Source organism: Megalobrama amblycephala, linkage group LG3 (genome assembly GCF_018812025.1).
Source record: "Megalobrama amblycephala isolate DHTTF-2021 linkage group LG3, ASM1881202v1, whole genome shotgun sequence".
Taxonomy (NCBI): domain Eukaryota; kingdom Metazoa; phylum Chordata; class Actinopteri; order Cypriniformes; family Xenocyprididae; genus Megalobrama; species Megalobrama amblycephala.
Window position 1 is genome coordinate 4,135,465 of NC_063046.1, and position 24,706 is coordinate 4,160,170.

Here is a 24,706-nt window from a genome sequence, read left to right on the forward strand (position 1 = left end):
CGTGTGGGGCAGCTTTATAAAATTGTGTAATGTTGTTTCATTTTAATTCCTTTATTATCCAGATAAGCATTGTACTAATTTTTATTCTTCTGCTCATTAGACGTAAGTGTGTTTTTGTTCATTCTGTTAAAGGTGCCCTAGAACCAGTTTTTACAAGATGTAGTATAAGTCTAAGGTGTCCACTGAATGTGTCTGTGAAGTTTCAGCTCAAAATACCCCATAGATTTTTTTTAAATTAATTTTTTTAACTGCCTATTTTGGGACATCATTAACTATGCACCGATTCAGCGCGCAGCCCCTTTAAATCGCGTGCTCCCTGCCCCCCGAGTTCTCGACTATAATACAGTGCATTTACAAAGTTCACACAGCTAATATAACCCTCAAATGGATCTTTACAAGATGTTTGTCGTGCATACTGCATGTATGCGTCGGATCATGTGAGTATAGTATTTATTTGGATGTTTACATTTGATTCTGAATGAGTTTGAGGCTGTGCTTTGTGGCTAAAGCTAACATTACACACTGTTGGAGAGATTTATAAAGAATGAAGTTGTGTTTATGCATTATACAGACTGCAAGTGTTTAAAAATGAAAATAATGGCGGCTCTCTTGTCTCCGTGAATACAGTAAGAAACGATGGTAACTTTAACCACATTTAACAGTACATTAGCAACATGCTAACGAAACATTTATAAAGACAATTTACAAATATCATTAAAAATATCATGTGTTCATGGATCATGTCAGTTATTACCGCTCCATCTGCCATTTTTTGCTATTGTTTTTGCTTGCTTACCTAGTCTGATGATTCAGCTGTGCACAGATCCAGACGTTAATATTGGCTGCCCTTGTGTAATGCCTTGAACATGGGCTGGCATATGCAAATATTGGGGTCATACATATTAATGATCCCGACAGTTACGTAACAGTCGGTGTTATGTTGAGATTTGCCTGTTCTTCGGAGGTCTTTTAAACAAATTAGATTTACACAAGAAGGAAGAAACAATGGTGTTTGAGACTCACTGCATGTCATTTCCATGTACTGAACTCTTGTTATTCAACTATGCCAAGGTAAATTCAATTTTTGATTCTAGGGCACCTTTAATTTTGAGTTTGTTCTTACCTGTACTTCTGAACCAGTTATTTTTCCATGTACATTCAGTTTCTGCAGTTTTTGCTCTTCCTGCTCTGCATTGCACTACAGAAGATCTTTAAGATCTTTAATTTTTAGAAAATTATTAAATATAAAATTTAATTCGCTCATTATTTTTATAAAAATTCTTCATTTTGAGTTAATTTTCACATGAACTACTGAACTTTGGCAGGTGTGTGAATGTTCACCTGAGCAGTGGTGCAATGAGATGAGTTACAGGCACCAGATCCAGAGACTGTGGGTTTGAGTCTGTAATGTTGTTTCATTTCACTTCCTTTATTATCAATGTAAGCATTGTACTAATCTTTATTCCTCTTGGATTAGACATAAGTGTGTTTTTGTTCTTTCTGTCTTCATTCTCAACTGAACTTCTGCTCATTTTGAGTTCATTCTCACCTGTACTCCTGAACCAGCTGTTTTTCATGTACGTTCAATTTCTGCTGTTTTTGCTCTTCCTGTTCCACATTGGGCCCATTACAGCCCCCTTCAGGGGCTTGGCCCCATATCGCCGCTTGCAGCTATATTAATTATTATTATTATTATTATTATTATTATTATTATTATTATTATTATTAACTCACTGCTATGTGCACACACAATCATGAGTCTGTCCTTTACACAGTCTTTCTGTAAAATACACCACTGAACATACTAATAGACTCATTCCATAATTGGTGAACTTTACAGTTATTGAACCAAACTGATTCACCACTGAATAATGATTGTACACTGCTGTCTTTTTAGACCTGCTTTACAGCAGAATTGAATTCTGTTTACATCACTGAATCATTATTTTCCTGTTTATCTGCTTTTAAACAAGCAGCATTGTACAGTTGTGGCCAGAATCATTAGCCCCCTTCATAAATATGATCAAAGATGACTCTAAAAATAAATCTGCATTGTTTATCCTTTTGATCTTTAATTTATAAAATTAGCAAAAATCTAACCTTTCACTCAAGGAAAAGAATTGAAAGTGAAGGGGAAATAACATTATGAAATGTTTTTTTTCTCCAAAACAGGTTGCCCACAATTATTAGCACCCTTTTATTCAATACTTTTTGCAACCTCCTTTTACCAAGAGAACAGCTCTGAGTCTTCTTCTATAACGCCTGATGAGTTTGGAGAACACCCGAGAAGAGATCAGAGACAATTCCTCCATACAGAATCTCTCCAGATCCTTCAGATTCCCAGCTCCATGTTGGTGGTGCTTCTCTTCAGTTCACTCCACTCATTCTCTTTAGGGTTCAGGTCAGGGGACTGGGATGGCCATGTCAGAAGCTTCATTTTGTGCTCAGTGACACATTGCTGTGCTGGTTTTGATGTTTGTTTTGGATCATTGTCCCGACGGATGATCCAACCACAGCCCATTATAAGATTTCTAGCAGAAGTGGTCAGGTTTTGATTTTTTTATTTGTTGGTATTTAATAGAATCCATGATACGATATATCTGAACAAGTTGTCCAGGGCCTCCAGCACAAAAATAGGCCCACAACATTAAAGATCCAGCAGTATATTTAACTGTGGGCATGGGGCACTTTTTATCCATGTGTGCACCAAAACCATCTGGTGGGTTTCCAGTCTTGTCTGACAACTGAATATGCTGGAGATTGTTTCTGGATGAGAGCAGAGGATTTTTCTTGAAACCCTCCCGAACAACTTGTGGGGATGTAGGTGCTTTTGATAATTTTTTTTAGGCTTTCTGAGATTCAAGACTCAACTAATCTCTGCAATTCTCCAGCTATGATCCTTGGAGAGTCTTTGGCCACTTAAACATTCCTCCTCACTGCGCATTAGGATGATTTAGACACATGTCCTCTTTCAGTCAGATTTGTAACATCTTTAGTTGATTGGAACTTCTCAATTATTGCCCTGATAGTGGAAATGGGGATTTTCAAAGCTTCAGCTATTTTCTTACAGCCACTTTCTATTTTATGAAGCTCGACAATCATTTGCTACACATCAGAACTATATTATTTGTTTTTTCTCATTGTGATGAATGATTAAGGGAATTTGGCCTTTGTGTTTCCTCCTGTTTATACTCCTGTGGAACAGGAAGTCATGGCTGGACAAGTTCATGTTCATGATCACCCCGGTGAGCTAAAAAAAAAAATTAAATATGAATGGGAATATACTTCAGAGATATTTTACTCATAAAAAATTCTAGGGGTGCTAATAATTGTGGGCAACCTGTTTTGGAGAAAAACATTTATTTCTTAATGTTATTTTCCCCCCACTTTCAATTCTTTTCCTTCAATGAAAGGCTAGATTTTTGCTAATTTTATGAATTAAAGATCAAAAGGATAAATAATGCAGATTTATTTTTAGAGTCATCTTTGATCATATTTATGAAGGGGGCTAATAATTCTGGCCACAACTGTATAAAGTGCTATATAAATAAAGCTGATTTCACTTGACAACAGTACCTTATGCAGCATTGCCCACAATTACGTTTATCTTGGTTCAATGATTTTTAGATATTTTAAAATAATAAAAAAATTCCTTGAGTAAATTTGTATCCAGTGCACTGCATGCTCATGAAAAAGAAAGTCCACTGCTGACATGATAGTGACCTTGCCGTGTCACTACTCTTCTCATGTTTGTTCTCCCTGCTCCCTGTGCACTGGAGGAGGCTTTATGATCTGAATATACTTACAGTGGAATTCTATGAGCTTTAGACCACTGTTTCTTCTGGACTTTGAAAGCTGAAATACACTGCAGTACAATTCTTATAAGAAAGGAACCCATATGTGTGTACTTAACGTCTATAATGTTCAACACTCATCATGCTGCTCTCACAGGACATCAGGTCTTGAGGGGAAGCTTGGAAGGTGCCTTAAGGCAGGAAGCCAAAAAAAAAAAAAAAAAAAAATCCACCTGTGAATGAGGAAAAAGAGCCTAAGCCCAATGTAGAAGAGCACTTGTCAAGTGGGTAATTATTATTTTTTTTTGCAGGGCTGCCTGTCATCTATTCTGCTTCTATTATTCTTTAATTATGGCTGCCTGGCCTGGATACCTCAATTTTCTTCTCTTAAAGGTCCCATTCTTCGTGATCCCATGTTTCCAACTTTAGTTAGTGTGTAATGTTGTTGTTAGAGTATAAATAAAATCTGTAAAATTTTAAAGCTCAAAGTTCAATGCCAAGCGAGATATTTTATTTAACAGAAATAGCCTACAATGAACGGCCTGTTTGGACTACATCCCTCTACTTCCTTCTTTAATGACGTCACTAAAACTGTGTTTTGACTAACCTCCGCCCACAGGAATACACAAAAAAGGGGGCGTGGTCTTGTTGCGCTCCCACGTAGAAGAGCAAGAGTTGCGTTTGTAAAGTGTGTTTGTCGCCATGTCGTCGAAACGCTGTTATTTTCATCCCGCAGTCCAATCACCTTTGTTTGGCCTTCCCAGGGACGCTGTACTTAGAAATCAGTGGTTACAATTTATGTTTAACTCGGTTCCCGAAAATTATAATCCACATGTTAAACTATGTGCAGCACATTTTACTGAGGACAGCTTCCTCAATCTCAGTCAGTTTAATGCCGGATTCGCACAAAGATTATTTTTGAAAGATGGAGCAGTTCCCTCTTTGTCTGGAGAAGGCGTTGTTTGTGGACCACAACCGGTAAGTGCATTTTATTATTTACGTTGGTGCGTTTAACAGTTTCTGTAACTTATCACACAAAGGGCAATGCTGTTTAGCTTTGTTAACTAGATGGCAATTGAAACTTATCCGACCAAAACTTTTAAAAAGTGTAGTAATTCAACCGGACACCATCGATTGTTGGTGTTTGTTATGATCAGTTTAAATTATTTGTTGATTATATCTGTTGTTTACTGTTTAACCACATGCTGGTTTAGCTGCAGCCACGCGAATCATTGTTCTATGTTTAGGCCTATGTAACGTTACCTACTGTAAATAAACAGCTTACCATTGTGACACATCCTGTAAAAGACGTGTTTGCACAGGTTCTACTCGATCCTCTTCATCTATGTTCTCCGGGTCTGATTCCGGCTCAAATTGATAGGGTAAAATTAAAGACATGTTTACAATAACACTGAGCGCATGCATCTCCCCGTTATGGTAAGAGGCGTGACCTTTCCGGGCAAGGAGCGCTAAGCTGCTGTCGAATCACAACACAGGAACCGCTGGCACAATCAGAACTCGTTACGTATTTCTGAAGGAGGGACTTCATAGAACAAGGAAGTCATCAGCCCGTTTTTATGACAGTGGAAACAGCGGTATACAGATAAGTAAATTATGTGAAAAATACTGTGTTTTTTTACACGCGAAACATGAACACATGTTATATTGCACACTATAAACACAATCAAAGCTTCAAAAAACCACGAAGAACGGGACCTTTAACTCAGACACTTTGATCCCGCTCTTTTGAGGGAGTTTACTGCTGCTTCGGCTGTGAGTGTAAGCATGAAACCCAGTCGCTGTGAATTTCAGGCCTGATAAAAACCGTGTGCTCTCAAGCAGGCTTTAAGAAGATGTTTTTCTTGACAGGACGACGATTATCATTTTTTTGAGACTTGAGAACGTGACCCTGGACCACTGGAGAGGCGTTTAAAAATAAAGAACAAACATGACACGCATGTATTCTAAGAAGTGTGTGAAAACCAGCAAAGGTCACTTTCCATAAGTTTAAAACAAGTGTTGGGTGAAACCACAGAAGAGACTGTGAGAGTGAAAGGCCATGAGAGCTCAGCACCGCTGGTGTGTGTGAGGCCAGCAGGTAATGCGCAGAGACAGCTCAATATGTTCCTTTAATTAGAAAACCTGCCCACCCTGTGAGGGGTGAACAAACCACACGCTCGCGCAGACGTCCCTCCTGATGTTGTTCATGCAGCCTGAACCTGTGTGACCCGCAGAGAGCTGTGCTACTTCAGAAAGCTTCATTTCGCTCATCATTTAGGGTGTACTAACTTAAAAAATTAAATATGAATGGGAATATACTTCAGAGATATTTTACTCATAAAAAATTCTAGGGGTGCTAATAATTGTGGGCAACCTGTTTTGGAGAAAAACATTTATTTCTTAATGTTATTTTCCCCCCACTTTCAATTCTTTTCCTTCAATGAAAGGCTAGATTTTTGCTAATTTTATGAATTAAAGATCAAAAGGATAAATAATGCAGATTTATTTTTAGAGTCATCTTTGATCATATTTATGAAGGGGGCTAATAATTCTGGCCACAACTGTATAAAGTGCTATATAAATAAAGCTGATTTCACTTGACAACAGTACCTTATGCAGCATTGCCCACAATTACGTTTATCTTGGTTCAATGATTTTTAGATATTTTAAAATAATAAAAAAATTCCTTGAGTAAATTTGTATCCAGTGCACTGCATGCTCATGAAAAAGAAAGTCCACTGCTGACATGATAGTGACCTTGCCGTGTCACTACTCTTCTCATGTTTGTTCTCCCTGCTCCCTGTGCACTGGAGGAGGCTTTATGATCTGAATATACTTACAGTGGAATTCTATGAGCTTTAGACCACTGTTTCTTCTGGACTTTGAAAGCTGAAATACACTGCAGTACAATTCTTATAAGAAAGGAACCCATATGTGTGTACTTAACGTCTATAATGTTCAACACTCATCATGCTGCTCTCACAGGACATCAGGTCTTGAGGGGAAGCTTGGAAGGTGCCTTAAGGCAGGAAGCCAAAAAAAAAAAAAAAAAAAATCCACCTGTGAATGAGGAAAAAGAGCCTAAGCCCAATGTAGAAGAGCACTTGTCAAGTGGGTAATTATTATTTTTTTTTGCAGGGCTGCCTGTCATCTATTCTGCTTCTATTATTCTTTAATTATGGCTGCCTGGCCTGGATACCTCAATTTTCTTCTCTTAAAGGTCCCAGACGTCCCTCCTGATGTTGTTCATGCAGCCTGAACCTGTGTGACCCGCAGAGAGCTGTGCTACTTCAGAAAGCTTCATTTCGCTCATCATTTAGGGTGTACTAACACTAGGCGCTCTGAATCGTGCCCGAGTGTGTTTGACCCTAAAAGCCCAGTTCGTTTGACAAGTGTGATCGCTGCGTTCCGTTCCGTGCCCTGGCCCGCTTGGAAGAGGTGGGCCAGAGCGCGGTTCGGTTGGGTTCGAGCGTGGTTCGCATGCAGTGTGAGCGCAAACCATGCCTGAGCACGGAACAGCTACTACTTTTGTGTGCACTACTGTAGTGATCGACCGATATTGATTTTTTATAACCGATACCAATACCGATTATTTGCATGTTTATGTACCCGATAACCGATATGCAGAACCGATATTTATTTACTGTTATACTTCTGTTTTTGACAATTATTACAACACAAATGAGCTGAACAAACCATTTTATTTATAACAATCACTCCCTCCTTGCATACAAAAAAAAAACTTTATATTTATACACAAATAAATAGAGGGGTCTGAGTCCAAAAAATTAAAGTGCAATTAACTAAATAATGGTTATGTAGTAAATCAAATGATTATATAATCTAGGGTGTTTAAACGAGATAATCTTGTCAAAAATTTCATGCAGTGGCCGTGCTTGAGGCTTCCTGATCATCAACCCATTCAGGTGCTGAGCAATATGAACGAACTTTTTTTTCCGAGACTATATAAAGTTAAACAGCACTTGTCAGTTGGCATTTTATGATCTAAATTTAATCTAACGTTAAATCATGAAATGCCAACTGACAAAGTGCTGTTTGACTATAACTTAATCAACCGCGATCGCGCATGGAGATAATAAATAATTAATTTCCACAAAGCGGTAGGCTATATTTATATGTGTAGTAGCGAAATAATTGTTATGTAGTAAATGATAATATAATCTAGTGTGTTTAAACAAGATAATCTTGTCAAAAGTTTCATTCAGTGGCCGTGCTTAAGCCTCCTGATCATTCGTCAGTTGCTAAGCAATATGAACGAACTTTTTCTTCTAGACTAATGGTGAGCAAATACAACAGATAGAGAATTAAATTCAGCGCTTTTATTTTCAACATGCACTCATTCATGTCTGTTTTATTTAATTCATGTAAAGTTACGTCTTTATTGGGGCAGGACATGACGAATTACACTACGTGACTCAATGAGTTCGTCTCAATTGTTTAGAAACATGCTGCATAAATTAACTGTATCAGGAATTTATGTCTCAGATCTCATTTGTGCATATCTGTTATGTTAAATAAAGTTGATTAATTAAAGCAAACCAAGTAGAACATATACTTTACCTGTGCACTGAGTTGTTGTTGACTGATCTCCTCAGACGCCCGGGCTGCAATGGCGGAAATCTCAAAACTGCCACAAGATGGCGCCGTAAAATCTGCGAATCCGATATTACAAAACCGATACCCGATTATGGAAAAATGCTTAAATATCGGGAAAAATATCGGTAAACAGATATAACGGTCGATCACTACACTACTGTCATCATTAGGATGGCAAACATCTTTATTACTACTCTGATAGTACACCTATCAATTCATGTAATTAATTTGAGTGTATTTGGGTTTATAACGGGTCTGATTCTCACCTTATTGATGAACAGAAATTGTAGTTTGTGAGGAAAGCTTTAAATTCCACCATTAATGTCAGCTGCTGTAATAATCCTCTGATACGCGCAAGTTAAAATTGCTGCACGGCATAATTGATAAATATATTAGGCAGTATCTGTGCATTTCTTCTTGTTTTCTTCCATTCAAAAAGTTGCATCGTGTATGACGTAAGCGTGCTTCAGCCTGGAACGTTAAAGGTCCCGTACTTCGTGATCCCATGTTTCAAACTTTAGTTAGTGTGTAATGTTGTTGTTAGAGTATAAATAAAATCTGTAAAATTTTAAAGCTCAAAGTTCAATGCCAAGCGAGATATTTTATTTTAAGTCGCCTACATCGAACGGCCAGTTTGGACTACATCCCTCTACTTCCTTCTTTAATGACGTCACTAAAACAGTTTTTTGACTAACCTCCGCCCACAGGAATACACAAGAGTTGCGTTTGTAGAGTGTGTTGTCGTCGAAACGCTGTTATTTTCATCCCGCAGTCCAATCACCGGGTCTGATTCCGGCTCAAATTGATAGGGTAAAATTAAAGACATGTTTACAATAACACTGAGCGCATGCATCTCCACGTTATGGTAAGAGGCGTGACCTTTCCGGGTAAGATGCGCTAAACTGCTGTCGAATCACAACACAGGAACCGCTGGCACAATCAGAACTCGTTACGTATTTCTGAAGGAGGGACTTCATAGAACAAGGAAGTCATCAGCCCGTTTTTTATATATATACACACACACACACACAGGGTGCGATTTGAGGGGATGGGGGGAATTTCCCCTCTTCTAGTCTATGTATCCCTCCCTCTGCTGAAATATTTTTATCCCCGGTGGGGATAAAAAAATACCCCCCCCCCCGGGTGATGCTACTCCACAAACCACCAACAGAGCATACAAAATACCAAAAGTAAAAACTTTTTTTTTAAAACATCGCCAAGTAAAACGTTTATACATGCGTTTATATAGAACTGTCTCTTTACCACCACAACAAATGGGACACTTTTCAGAAGCGCATTCCGACTTCAACGTCAAACGAGCGCGGAAAAGGTGCAGGTGACGACGAGGGAGCTTCAGTTGAACAACAGTGAATTGCGGTCAGATGAGATTTTGTCAGGCTATGTCTGTAAAACTCAGAAAAATGAACACGACTGTCCAATCAGCCGTTATACTGTGCTCGTGGCGTGCACTCAAGAATTGCATGCGCAAATGCGCCGGCGCGCACTGCATAAGAAACTACGAGCAATGATGGTCATTGTTCTGTTGTAAGTGAAGTCATGAAATTGCCAAACATGCGATTAAAGCTGCCTCAAAACTGTGCATGCATGTATATATGTTGACATGGTTTTAAAGCTATTGTTATCCAATTTGTTGGCCTTGAAACGTCTTAAAATGCACATATGTACACCTCGGGGGAGCATGCCCCCGTACCCCCCTAGCAAACTACATTTTCTGACCTCGGGAATTACGAAACCCTGCGTACGGCCCATCTTAAATTCTATATAATAAAATCTGAGGTAAACGTGTATGCACTGTGATCAAAAATAAATGGGGCCAAACGCGATTGAATGTAAAGGTTTGTGTCTCATTATTCTATTAATAACTACCGATTGATTTTGCATTTCTATCAGAAATGAAGAATTATTAATGTCATTTTAGTGGTGTAAATATCTAAGCGATGTAATACTTCAAATCTCAAGGTTAAATCAGAAGATTTAAAAAAAAAAAAAAAAATGTTTCTGTAACAGCTGCCAAAAAATAGTATATAGCACTGTGGTTTTTAACAAATTAAAAAAAAAATAAAATTCAAAACATCCTCCCCTCTGTTTTTTTTCACAAATCGCACCCTGTATATATATAAATGAATAAACTAGTCAGAATATAGTTAAAGCTTTCCTTTAGTTTTTGTGAAATGCTCACATGCACTGGGGCCCCAACTGCAATGAACCAGCTTTGGAGGGGCCCAGCTTGCAAAAGGTTGAGAACCCCTGAGCTAGAGAATGAGAGCAGGAGTCAGGATAAGTTGAGAGGGTTTTTGTGGTCAGTCTCCGCAGTAGACGATCCATGTGTTTTCTGAAATGACCTTTCTCACTCCCAGATACAGTCTCCTGAAACACCATCTATCTGAAGATCCATCTATCCTTATATCTGACTGCATACACAGTCCACACACATTGCTGACGGACATAGAGAGGTGTAATTTAAACACATCTGTTTAAAAATAAGTTTCAGAACAGGCCAGCTGCTGTACGTCCCAGTGTTTGACAGCTATTGTGTCCCTGAAGTCCACATGTTTGGAGCTCTTATTTAGCTGGTGATGGCGGTGTGTTTGTGCTTGTGTGCAAATAGCAGCACATCAATTAATAGAGAGATCAAGAAATGTAAAGTGTCTGATTTGGGTGCGTTCCACGTTGAATGTATATGAATCTGTATGATTTTTCACATCTGGATTGGAATGGGATCAACCTCTTGGGTCTTTTCAAGTACACAATAAAACACTAGAGCTTTGTCACAAACATACTGTAGTGATCTGCCAACATCAACACTTTAAGGTCAATATTTTAAAACAAACTCTACGGAAGTTGGTGAATAAAACACTTCATTACAGTTAACTAGAATGCACACACGCGCACACACATGCACACGCACACACACACACACACACACACACACACACACACACTCACACTCACAGTGTGTTCTCCAGTCATTTATGTCTGGAGTTTCTCTCAGACGACAGCACACGTCAGCTCACTAGTGTTTGAGCTATCACCATCATTGGAACAGACATGTTTAGTTTATGTTCATATGTTCAGGTTAACATTAACTCAATGATTTGAAATTAGCAAAACTTACTTGGGGACCAAAATGGCACTACATTTGACTTCTACTTGTAATGAGAGGCAGACTGTTTGTGGTTTTAACATTAAAGCAGTGTTTACACAGTGGACCTTCTTTTGAATTTAGTCTAAATGGGGGAATTGTGTGGATTGGAGTTGGTGAAGCTCAAATAAACATTAAATAAACACATCTGCCACATGCTCATAGCTCAACTACTGGAGGCATTTTAGTGTCAGTTTCACAATTTTCAGCGTCTTCTCACAATTGTTCAGCAATCTTTAATGTTTAATGCCAGTTAACCCACAAAACTTTTCCCTTCAATCCACATATTCTAAAGGCAGCAGTCATTAATGGAGAATGAATCATGTGTGTATGTTCCTGTCACATGACTTTTTTATCATATTTGTGTGATTACATTTGAATGTATTATGCTGGTGTTTCACAGGACTAAGTGATTTTAATTAAGCTGATGCAGACTGATTTCTGACTTTTGTGCAGATCTATTTTTAAAAGATTCAGTTTGAAGCCTCACACACATTTTCATTTAGGTTTTGAATCTGGACTGTTCTCTCTTTTCCTAAATAGTATGCTCTGTCCCAAAACCTTGTGATCTGCCTTCCTCACATTTTAACAGCGTTTTAAGACATTGTGGATATTGTGGATGTGTTTATTTAATGCTACTCTGTAAGGTGGCAGCATAATTCTGCTTCCTTCTAAGGTAGCCAAAATTGTTAGTGAAAACCGAAAATTCAGGATGCACTTGGCTGAAAACCGAAACCGAAACTGCAAAAAAAAAAAAAAAAAAAAAAAAAAAAAAATTAAATCACTGAAATAAGGCCACAAAACAAATACTACTCTTGTGTGTCCACAAGACTTCTGGGTACTGAATGTAGAAGCCTAGAATTTTTTGCTTCAAAGTGATGTGAAAATCATCCTGTCTACGCATTCACATAAAACAATATATTGATTTAAATTTTGTAAGACACTTTTTGTTTAGAAAAACAGTATGTGTGGAGGCGTGAATAATCCTGAATAATGCTGTGATTCACACCTGAGGAGACAATGACCCGCATAATGAGCCACATGAGCCTCAGTCAGGTATGAGAGAAGAATGTGAGGACAGAGTAGTTTAATTTTTAGTTTATTTAGAATATAGTTAACAAAATAAATGAGAGTCAAAGGCACATTTTGAGTACACAGTTACACTTGGAAATAAATTATGCTCAAACATATAGTGAACATCACTTACCTGGCATTCCAAGGTTTTTGATGTGTTTATGCACTGGAGAGAGAAAAAAAAAAAAAAAAAAAACTGTCTGGCCACGATGATTCTCAAATCTGTGAAATAAAATAAAAAAAAACAACTGTGAGCATGCTGATAACAGGATCATATCAACTAATGTATTAATGTTAATATTTTATGTATTAATTATAAAACTATAAAATATATATAAAATTAATTCTAAAATGAATTCTAAAACCTTGTAATTTAATGTATTATATTTGTTATATTATAGAGCTTATAAATGTTTTTGTGCAGTTTAATACGTTGCTAACACATTTTATTTCAGTATTTAGTATGTATTTCAGTCGATTTCATCTCAGTATAGCAGTATAGTTTGGGGAAAAGCCAATAAGTCATGTTTACTGATATAAGTTATGTGTGTAGTAGCCTAAACAAAACCACGTGTCTGCCCCATTCATTCACACAGAGACACAAAGAATATGCAGGATTCATAGTTAAACAGTATTTTTGCAGCTTAATATTCACAGACACTAGTCTATCGCAATTAGAATAAAGAAATTAAGAATAAAAAACGTACCATTCACAATCCTCGGCTTGATCAAGTTGATTCACAAAATTAAATTAAAATCATTCACAGTCGTCCTTTTGACTTGCATTTAACCTGTTAACCTGTGCGAGTGAGCCGACGCACTGAAGCTCCTTTGTTTAAATTAGCTAAAATTTACTGTTAGATGTAATGTAATTACCTTGACAAACTATACATCATTAAAAAGATCTAAGACTCAAGCTTCAATTTTTAATCTCTATTTTACTCTTGATATCTTATAGTAACCATTATTTGTTAATATGAATCGGGAGTTATGAATATGAAAAACGGAGTTGTTGCCTTTTCATTGAAATATGAGCGTCAGCCTCAGCCATTGAGAAAAAACTCTTGTGAGATCGTCATAAAAAACTCAACAAAATAACATCCCTCAGGGCTTTTAGCTTAAAAGCATGCACATTTTGTGAAATATTGATGAATTCTCATACGTTTGTCAATTTTCTATACAGAGGAGTAATATTTATTCAATTTTTACCCAAAACTCGCTGTTGTCATCATATGAGCGCTGGATATTCTGATCTACTGTGTTTTCAAGCCATACCTGCAGCCGGAGGGCGCTCTGTGCACATTTAGTCCACAAATGCCTCAATGAAGAAAATGTATACCATGTGACATTCCAGGAACTAACAGAGGCTTCCACAGTTCGCTAAAACCATGGATATAACATGCATATCGACACTTTTGAAAGTAATAAATACACGATTGTGACAATATGTGGTTTATCTGTTTATCTGTTCCTTACGCCATGTTGGGTATTCATAATAATAGATTATATTTATAATGCAATGCTAATCGAGATAGCTTTTCTCATTGTGCAGAATAGCATAAACTTACAGTATATATTTTCTGTCTGATTTTTGATCCGAAGCCACATCACATCACAGAAGGTTATTTAAAACACTCGACCTGTAAGTTTGGAGCAAAAACGTGGTTTTAATCTTATAAATTGTTGTTTTGTTGGTGTGCTAAGCTAACATGCTAACGAGCCCATAGATGCACCTGTTCTGAGCTAATGCAAATAAATAATTTTGAATTGTAAAGCTCACTTATTTTTTTTCAAGAATGTCATTAGATACAGTTTGAAAGAAGGTGAAGTGAGAAGTTTAGTGAAAGAAATTAGGTATTAAATCATCTTGAATAGAACATCGTCAGTCATTATAATCGAGACAAAAGAAACAAATAATTAGAGCCATAAGCAGGCCGGAGAGGGGTGAATGTGTGCAGAGGAGACTGAAAGTGAATGGGGCAGTTAGCACCACAAAAAAATATAGACAATACACGTGAATAGATGCTTAGATGATGACAATAAACATCAGTTAACATTTTAGAGTCTTCTCAAAATAAAATCACATGACATGGTCTTGAAAAACATTTAATAAAACTCAGTTTTAAACTTGTCATCTTTAGATTTGAAATATAACATGGTTAGACATGTGGCTTTAGCTGCAGTGCATTTCTAGATTGCCACAAGGCCAACTTCAATTTTATTTCCATAAAGATATTTCATAAAAATAAATGTCTAATAACTTTTCAAAACTTTGAAGCTATTTTGAACTATTTTCTTCATTGTGACAATAATTAATTATGACTTTATGAGACCTTACTTATGCTTTTAGTGCAAATGGTTCATGAACTGTATCTGTTTTAGTTTGGGTATGCCATTTCTTGTTTTTTTCAAATAGGGGGTGCTGGGTAACAGGTTAACTTACATTATTTAAAACCTGACATTTCAACATTTCTTTAGACATATGTCTCATGTTTGTGTGATAAGTATTCTCTAAGTTACAGATCATTTTCTGAGCACTATCAGAATGGACCTCATTCAGAGAGAGACAACAGATCACGCATCATGTTAGTTTTCTGTATTTTGCAAAAAGCACAACATTTTGTTTTTACTGCAAGTGTACACAAATTAAAGACATTTCACAGATTTGAAAGATGTATAACTCTTATTTTATGTACAAAACTGACAAAGTATTTAGAGTCTCTTTCGCACTGGTAAGAAAAAACTGAGGTGGTATCGCCGGTGCGACCGCCGACACCTGAGTGTTAATGAAGACATGTAATAATAAATAATAATAATTGTGCATATATTTATTTAAATTCTCCTCTCTAGAGATATATATATATTTTTTTTTTATGGTTAACTAATGAGTTTATGGTCATTGAATGGCTTTCCTGAGTACTATGTAACATTGAGTGATTACATGAGACATGATAGATTTGAGTAATCATACTGTATCTTTCAACATACCCTCTGATGTTCATTCATGTTTATTTTGTGCTAAGGAAGAGATGATTATCATTTATGTGTGCTTGATCTGTGTTGCTGCTTGAACCAAGATGATTTGTCACACCGTATTAAAGAATGCCATAAAGGCAACTGTTGTTTGAATTTCGTGACAAAATCGACTTAGAAATAGAAGAATTAGAAAGAATTAGAAAGGCGAGACTGCCATATTAAAAGTAAGAAAGCACTCTTTATTTTATTGTGATTATTGGATGAAGCTTTATAAATATTTAATAAGTTTTTAAAGTTTTCAAAGTTTTGTTCACACATCAACAGAAAGCAGCATAGACTATCTTAAAGTCAGTGTGAACCGGTTGTTGCAAACGACTTTTCTTCAGTGTTGTGATGTATTTCCAAGTGAAACGGAATATTGAATAGAGGGCAGAGTTTTACTTTAGCGCTCCTCCTCTCCATCTCTCGCTCATAGCAGACTAACGGTTGCAGGGGAGTGGTTTAAGCGTTTACAACCCAAGCCGTCAAACTGATGTCATCAGAGAAGGGGCACTGTTGCAGAGGGGAGGAGCATTTTCAGATTTTGATTAAATATTACGAAGCCAAACAATTTTTTTGTGTGGATTGACTTGCATGGATGAATTGTTCACCACAAAACTAGCAATTTGAGCTAACAAAATAAATAAGATAAATTTTGATTTCATGTGTACTTTAAGATTTAGGAATCATCCTTGCATTAGTGGGTTTGGGGACACACTGAATATGGTGAAGTGGAGCACTCACAATGATAGTTATTGATGGATCTCTGTATACAGGCATTTGAAAGCCGTCAGTGCTCTGAGGAAGTGCGTCTGTATGTAGTGTGCTAATATGAAATTATAGATTGTGCACAAATCCAAATGACGGTGTCCTCATTCTTTCATGTGTCCTGCTCTCACTTGAATGAATAGCATATACCCAGGGAGTGATTGGATCAATCTACTGTCTGGGAACGCTCCATAGATGACTAAATTATGAGGTTGGCCCAGCTCCTCACTGACACTTCACTGTAATTGATATCTCATCAGTGGCATTTGGAGGGAAGAGATGAAGATTTGTGTCTGAGGATGAATGGATGGTTTGTTATTTGTCGAAGCTTTAAGCCATGTTATTCTAATGTGTTTCAGTGTTATGTTCATACAATAGACAGTGTTGAACTCAAAGCAGTGGCAGGAAGATTCTCTCAAATAAAAAGTTTTTAAAAGCTACTCGTCAGGTAAAAACTATAGTCAATGTGCTCTTTTAAATAAGTAGTTAACTACTTTTATGTATTAATTTATAAGTGCACAACTTTCCAATTATATAATTTACAATTTAATTCCTTGGGTTTTATGGAGTAAAATGAAGCATGAAGTAATCTCAATTAGGGTGACTGCTAGAACTTGAAAGGGAAATGATGAATATGAGAAATATAGAGCATGTGCAGTTGTGCTCATAAATATACAACCCCATTTAACTTTAAAAATAAATGCGTACATAGAATTATTAAATTTAAATTATTATTATTTTGTCTTCTTTTTTTGTTACCAACTGTTTTTTTTTTTCTTTTCTTTTTTTTTTTTCTTTCTTTCTTTTTTTTTTTTTAAAGGCCAAGATATCCAAGAATACAATTATACAAATCTAGAACCCACCCCAAACCATCCCACCCCTGGTAGAATTCAAGAATATAGAAATAAAACAAAAAACCGAGAATAATTACAAAATAAATAAGTGCCCAACAGATATAAGTCATGTGAGATCTGAGTCTAAAAATGTGAGAGAGAGGGACAATCCCGAAAGAAGTGCAAGTATGTGCCTAGAGGTCCTTGAAAACAGAGATTACACTTAGGAGAGGAGGATAGATTCATATAGAAATGTTTCATAGTAAAGTCAAGTAAACCCTATATAGTAATTTCCAGTGTATCATTTGGTGATCTGGGTTCTTTGAAGACAGCTTAAACATCCCACATACCTTATCCGGAAATAAAACATGCACATCCTCATTAAGATCCTTGGCCCAAACAGTTGTAATAGATAAGGGTTTGTGTGAATGCTCAAGAAGAGACAGATAAACAACTGAAACAGAAGAAGGAGATTTCTCTGAAGGAAGGATTAGTTTGCGCAATGGGTGAATAGGTAAATGAGAATCTCAAGGCACCCCATATGCTCTAAAGGCCGATCTAATATGTAAATGCATAAAAAAAGAGGTACCTTGTAAATTATATTGGGCTTTAATTTTCTGAAATGATTGTATTTGTATTTGTTTACTTTGTTGTGAGTCTGTTGCGGACAGTGAAATTGTACATTGCCTGACAAAAGATTATTATGGAAAATAGGCGAATAACTTGTTGTGTTCGCTTTTCAGCTTCCCTCTATGTAGAGAGAGATGAGTTACAATAGGACCAAACTGAGATTTACACTGCCTCAGTGGAACCCCTGAAAAAGCAAGATGCTTCAGTTCAATGGGATAGACTATTCCTCAGTTGCTCTCCATGACACAGAAGCATCAGGATAAAACCAGACTGATAAAGGGTGGAGGGTAAAGGCTTGAGCGTACAATCTAAAATTTGGGAAAGACAAACCTTCATGTAATTTGCAACGCTGTAAGGTAGTCAGCTTGATTTGAGAACGTTTCTCATCCCCTATATAATGAGAAACACATGCATCAAGTTTGTTCCAGTAGCCAACAGGTGGCGAAAGAGGAATCATAGATGAAATCAAAAAATAATATGTGGGAGAACATTCATTTTAATCACCGATATACAAGCATCAAAAGGAAGTAGGGAGACAAGACCAATTTTGATGTAAGATATTTTGAAGAATGTTGGTAATCAAAGAGTTGATTGACCCCATTGACTTTCATAGTAGGAAAACAAATACTCTGGAAGTCAATGGGGTCCATCAACTGTCTGGTTACCAGCATTCTTTAAAATACCTTCTTTTGTGTTCAACAGAAGAAAGAAACTTATACAGGTTTGGAACAACTTGAGGGTGAGTAAATGACACACTTTTCATTTTTGGGTGAAATATTCATTTAAGTTTTTTGAGACAATGTCTTTCCATCCTTAAAGGATTGAACCACCGGAATAGATAAACAAAGGTGAAAGTGAGCAACCCTGACGAGTACCTTGATGTATAAAGAGTGGATTTTAACAAACCGAACCAGTAAGAACAGCAGCTGTTGGATTGGCATACAGAACTTTAATTATGTTTATAAAACTCGAGCCTAAACCCAGATGCTGTAGAACCACCCATAAATAGTTCCATTCTAGCTGGTCGAAAGTTTTCATCGCATCCAGAGATAATACTGTGCAAGGGGAAGTCAACATATTTGCTGAAATAACAATATGACAACCTGCGCAAGTTTTCAGAGGCGGAATGAGATTTAATAAGCCCTGTCTGGTCATAATGAACTAACCTACCCATAAATCTCTCTAAACGCCTGGCCAGCACAGAGAAAGTGGCTTATAGCTGGAACAGGAAGTCAGATCTTTGTCTTTCTTTAAGAGGAGAAAAATAATAGCTATATTAATAGATGAGTGAAATAAACCTTGAGTAACTGAAAAATGTATCACATCCAACATTAGCGGGCCTAAGTCAGACCAAAAAGTTGTATACAATTCGATTGATATCCCATCTATGCCATCAATCAGATGGCATGTCATTTAGGAATTGTCATTTAGGAATTATGAATTGGCTGGTTGGAAAAGCTACTATTTTTTGAATCAGCTGCTCTACTGTCAACACTGAAAAATGTACTTAAGTTAGTAATTTCCATGCCTTTAATTAGTTATTACACATTACTGCTAAAGTGACTGTACTTTTGTGATAAGCAGAAAGAAATAGATTATTCATAATCTATCAAAACATAATACCTTCACATCAGCTGCAATGGAAACTCTCGTTCAGTCTCTGAGAATGATGTACTGTACGTTCAGTGTTTCATCTAATGTTCATGATCATGGATATGCAGTGAGCTGAATTCTGATTATAACTAAAGTCCTTCAGCAGGGAGATGTTCAAATACAAAACATCTATACTTTAAGGTAAACGCTGACCTGTTTTATCCAGGTGATGTGTCATATCTGTGTATCTTATAAACTTTGTGAATGATCTGAATATTTAGTATAATTCTGTTGTTTCTCTGTCAGATCAAAAACCGTGTACTGTAGACCTTATGTAGCCCCGCCCCTTTTCAGCGCTGCGCTCGTTGTCTTTGACTTCCGGCTTGTATTTCCACAGCGATCTTATGTATTTATGAATGAACTGCTCATTTTAAAATCTTCGAGTTCTACTGACATTTGTTAAGACACCCGCTTTAAACATTACAATGCTCATGCTAACTTTTGTTAACTCTACAACACGTAAATCCACTTCACCAGCTAATTCTTCTTCAACAGCGATGCCATAGAAATATACAGGGCTACCGCGAAAACGGAAGTTCAAAGACAATTTTCTAAAGATGGCGGCACGCATGTTTCTCTGGAAAATAAGGTCTGTAGTTTGAACATGGAATAGACAGACAAAAGAATTCCTCAATTTCTCAGACCTTACTTTATGAATGAATATGCATGCTATTGGCAGATTAATTTACTCCATGCAGTTTTTCAGCTTATAATAGTGTAGGAGATTTTTTCCCCCTCAAAAAGGGGAATATGACAGAAACTGGTGTTGGTGTTCATTTGAGCTGTTGACTGGCAATAGTTAAAATCTGTTCGATCTCCTCTATTTTTTGTCTGATTAGTGTTGATGTGGTAGAACATTTTTCAGGAATCAGCTAGAATAATGTAGACAACCTTCATTCAAATAATAAATGAGATGCACTAACCAAAGGATCTATATGTGCTCTCACTACACCTCAAACTTAGATAATCACTCCATTTACAAGAGACCAAAATGGTTTAATTTCTGTGAATGCCACATTTCCATTATTATTTTCATCCCTGAAAAGGCTTTTCAAAAGGCTTACAGTTTAACATGACGTTTGGTTACTGCTGCACACTTCCTACTCCACCCACAGCAGTGCTGGTGGGCTCCACGTTTCCACTTCAGCTTGGCCCTCTCAGCTCTAGCTGGGCAGAGACGCAGGATGCTGGCAGCCCATAGATGGGTAGTGGGGTCCTCCTATACTGGATGAATGAATAAATGTTTACCTTCACAGATTGCCATGTCTCCTTTTATCCCTGCTCCTTTTATTTTAGCCGAGCTGTCCCGTTGTTTGCGCCTTCATTTTATCCTGAGCACTCTCATATATATGTTGTGTAAATACACACCTCTGAAAGCAGCCTCACATCGATAGAAGGGTATTACGCCGCCCCACACCTTCAGAGCCTCCACAAACAAAGAAATTAGAATAATTCACTACAGAGAGTGAATTCTTCTCATAAGCCTTTCCATCCCCACACTTGCCAATCTAATTCAAAGTTTGACGATATCCAGTAGGTTTTAATTAAATGGATTTAAGCCCCGCTGGGAAACGTTCTGTAGTGATTTTAAGTGCAGCTAAGAATAATGTGGTGAAAAGTGGTGTGAGCTGGAGCATGAAGTGTGTGTTTGAATGTGGAATTCTATTGTATGCTCTTAGATGAGCCTGGTCTCATCACACATTACCTGAAGGGAACTTACTGGAAGGATCTCTTATGTCTTTTATGTTGAATGGAATGAATTAATTCAATGAATCCGACAGGTATATCAAGTTCCAGCTCTGCTCAAGTCCAGTTCCCATGTCTTGGCTCAATCTAACATGAAGCTCTTATGGATTTTCTGAGCATGTTACATGTTTGACCGTAAGACAACACAAATATCTGGATTTATCCAAGGTCTCTGCCCAAACACTCAAATGCCTTACACTATACTAGAAAAAAAAAAGGACATTTTCCTTCCAAAGATTTTGAATATGTATAATTTAAAAAGTGAAGACTGAACTATATTAAATGCCCTCATCAGGATAATCCTGGCTGATTTGCATTTATTGTTTTCATATTTTATAAGCATTCCTTAGTTGCTGCATGCAAAATATGAACTACTTGATATGTCACTTTGTCAAGAGTGACATGGGCAGGTCATCCTTTGTTAGGTCTGATTACAGTTAACTCGCATTATCTTTCTGAGAGGAATCTGCTGCAGTGGCCCCAGCTGGAGCTCATTAGAGTATGAAATAGACCCATCTACAATCCTCAAGTGCACAGTGGTCCAACTAACCTGCTCGACATTCCTCTCCACCACAGCATCCTTAATACATAAACACAACAAGGGCACATACTGCTGTTAAGCATAAACTGGTCAGTGGGAAGATATTGGTGTATTAATAGGAATAAACATGCAGTATTCTTGAGAACACTTCCTTGATCTATTCTTGCAAGACCTGCCATCAACCTAGGGGAATGAGCTGTCCAGTCATGAGGATGAGATCTGCATGTTGCTTCTTCCAGTTTTGTGCCAATCAGTAAAAGGCGCCAAAAGGTTCTGGCATGAGAGATTGATAGGCTGACAGATGCAGAGGAATGAGTTTTACCCATTCACCAAACTTTGACCCCAAAACACACAGTGGGACCTCTCCAAGCTTCATGAAGTTCCCATTACTGTCCTTTCTGAAGCAGAGCTGGAGTGAGTCTCAGGTCTCCTGTTTCTTTTCATTTTATTCAGCTGGAACTGGGATTGCTCTGTGGCATTTCTGCTTCCTGAGAAATTATTGTGTACTTAGTTGTTTTGTGTGGCCTTTGGACATTTATGCTGCCTTCGCGTGTTATCGGAAATTTGATAATTCCCAGCTTGATTTATGAGCCTGTTGCATTCAAGTGCTTTGTTGTCGGAATGAGCAGGAGTCATGGAGGACACCTGGTTTATTCTTGCCTATTTATTGGGAAAACGTATTAAAACAAATTATATTTGGTGTCCCGCATGCACTGACAACTATAAACATTCACGATGCTATCGAGATACTCCACTTGGGCCAATTTGGGTATCAAATTATTTTTGAACTTCCCAGTGGTAAACACAACTTGAGAGGGCGTTCATATGCAAATTTTACATAGGAAACTTGTATTTATGATAATTCTGATAGTACATGAAGGCAGCATTAGAAGCTTGTTAATGCTCACATACTATTAAAAAAAAAAAAAATATATATATATATATATATATATATATAAGATCTCTCTATATGTCTCTCTGTTTTGTTTCCAATTAAATGTCCACATTCTCTTTTGGCACCACAGCTCACATCAAATGGCCAAACAATCAGGGGTTGCTTGTTGGTGTGTGCCTTTCTGATTGGGTGGCTGATTAACAAACAAGGCCATGTTTGTTGCTAACATGTACTATTCAAGCTTCGAGGACTGTCATTGTGAAAGCTGTTCCTGCGGCGGCTGCTATTTATAGTCCTTCAATGCATCTCATTAACTGCTTTGCAACATTAGCTTTTCTGGATCTCCTCCAGGTCGAGACCTCTGCCTTTCATGTCAGTGTTTTGTAGTTCAAATCTGGGGCGTTTGCTGGGCTATACCCAACTACACAGAGCCCATGCGAGGGACGGGATCTGTCATCAGTTGTGACCATGACCCTGGGAGTGATGCTTTCTAATAAGCCCAAAAATGGAATGGAGCGCAGTCTTGTTCAACAAGCCAACAAAGCATCAAAGGGCCTCCATCTGTCAGCACACACAGGGCAACTATTGTGGGACGGTAGATGCAGAAAGAGTCTGCTCGCTTTAGAGAGAATCCAATTCTGTCATTTGCTTTCTTCTTTTCTTTAGTCTATTTTTTTTTTCTCCACAGAAGGATGGAGAGGCTGAAGAGCTGGAAAACATAATGGATTTAGAGGAAACTAGTCTGTTGCTCTGGCTCTCTAGTGCATGGTTGTCTCACTGCTCACTGATGAGCTATCAAGGCTTTTTGAATTTGGAAGATGAGGAGTTGTGATGCCTCTGGTTCCTCTAATGCACTACTTACTTGCCTGTGTCATCCTGAGATTTTCAGGTCAATTATGTCCTGAGCTAACAGGTTTATTTTATAAGGACGGGCTCTGTGCACTTGTTCCAGTAGTGCATCAAGGCACATTTGATCAGAACCAAATGAATGGTCTCATATCATTTTATTTTTATTTTTTTTCTGTCCAGATTAAAATAACCTTGTCAGTGCCATTTCTCTATGCATTCTGTTTTATGATGGTATGGAATTGTTTTGTTTTTTCACTTTCAAAGTAAGTGTTTCTGTTCACATTATGTGTTTCACAGTAAGTGGGTCTAGTAGTTTGTTGGCTGTTTGTTGTTGCTAATAGCAGAGCTTGAGTAGGAAATTGAAACCACCTCCTGATGGGTTCTTTGTGAATTTCCTTTAGCACTGAAGCCTTGCATAACACTTGGAAAGGCTTGCTGAGGTAAAAGAGAAATGGAAGGAAAATAAAAGGAATAGAATTCCTTCTAGCGTGCCCAGCTAACACCTGAACCCTTTCCACCATGCCCATCAGTGACTCTTCCTTTAGAAAGGGCGAGACACATTATTGCCTACAGGTCCTCGTAAATATTAATGAAGGCCAATGCTAGAGATATATCAATAGGTCGGGGGTTATCTGCCAGAAACGTAAGGAGAAGCCTAACGTGACTAAGAATGTGCGTTATGGTGGACTTAGCTAAAAAAAGGAAATAAATATATGTGTGGAAGTGAGAGTTATGGGAGCAGCATGGCTAATAATATCATGGGGAAAGAAGATCTACCAGATATCAGGAAATTGTTTTGTTGATTCATTGACTGCAGAGCAATTTTAGTCATTTCCTTGACATGTTCAGGCCATCAAGCACCATGCCTCGAGGGTTTCAGATGTCATGTAAGAATAGAAAATTTGTGCATTAAAGTTTTTATCTCAAGCCTTTTTTTTTTTTTTTTAGATCCTCACTTAGATATTTTGAGCACTTTCCACAAACTTAAAATGATCTAATCTCTTCCTGTTCATGCATTTAATTGGCTGATGAATGCCATCCATGTTTTCCAAAATTCGATGCATGTGAACAAGTCCAGTACAGACTGTATAGGACTTCGTGTCAACCAAGCAACTCGCTCAGAAGTCA

General features: G+C 37.4%; 1 protein-coding gene across 2 annotated transcripts in view; it reads left to right on the forward strand.

The window, feature by feature from the left end:
* cdkal1 (CDK5 regulatory subunit associated protein 1-like 1) overlaps positions 1-24,706 on the forward strand; it is a 491,748-nt gene that overhangs the window by 377,138 nt on the left and 89,904 nt on the right. The gene's annotated exons all lie outside the window — the stretch shown is intronic.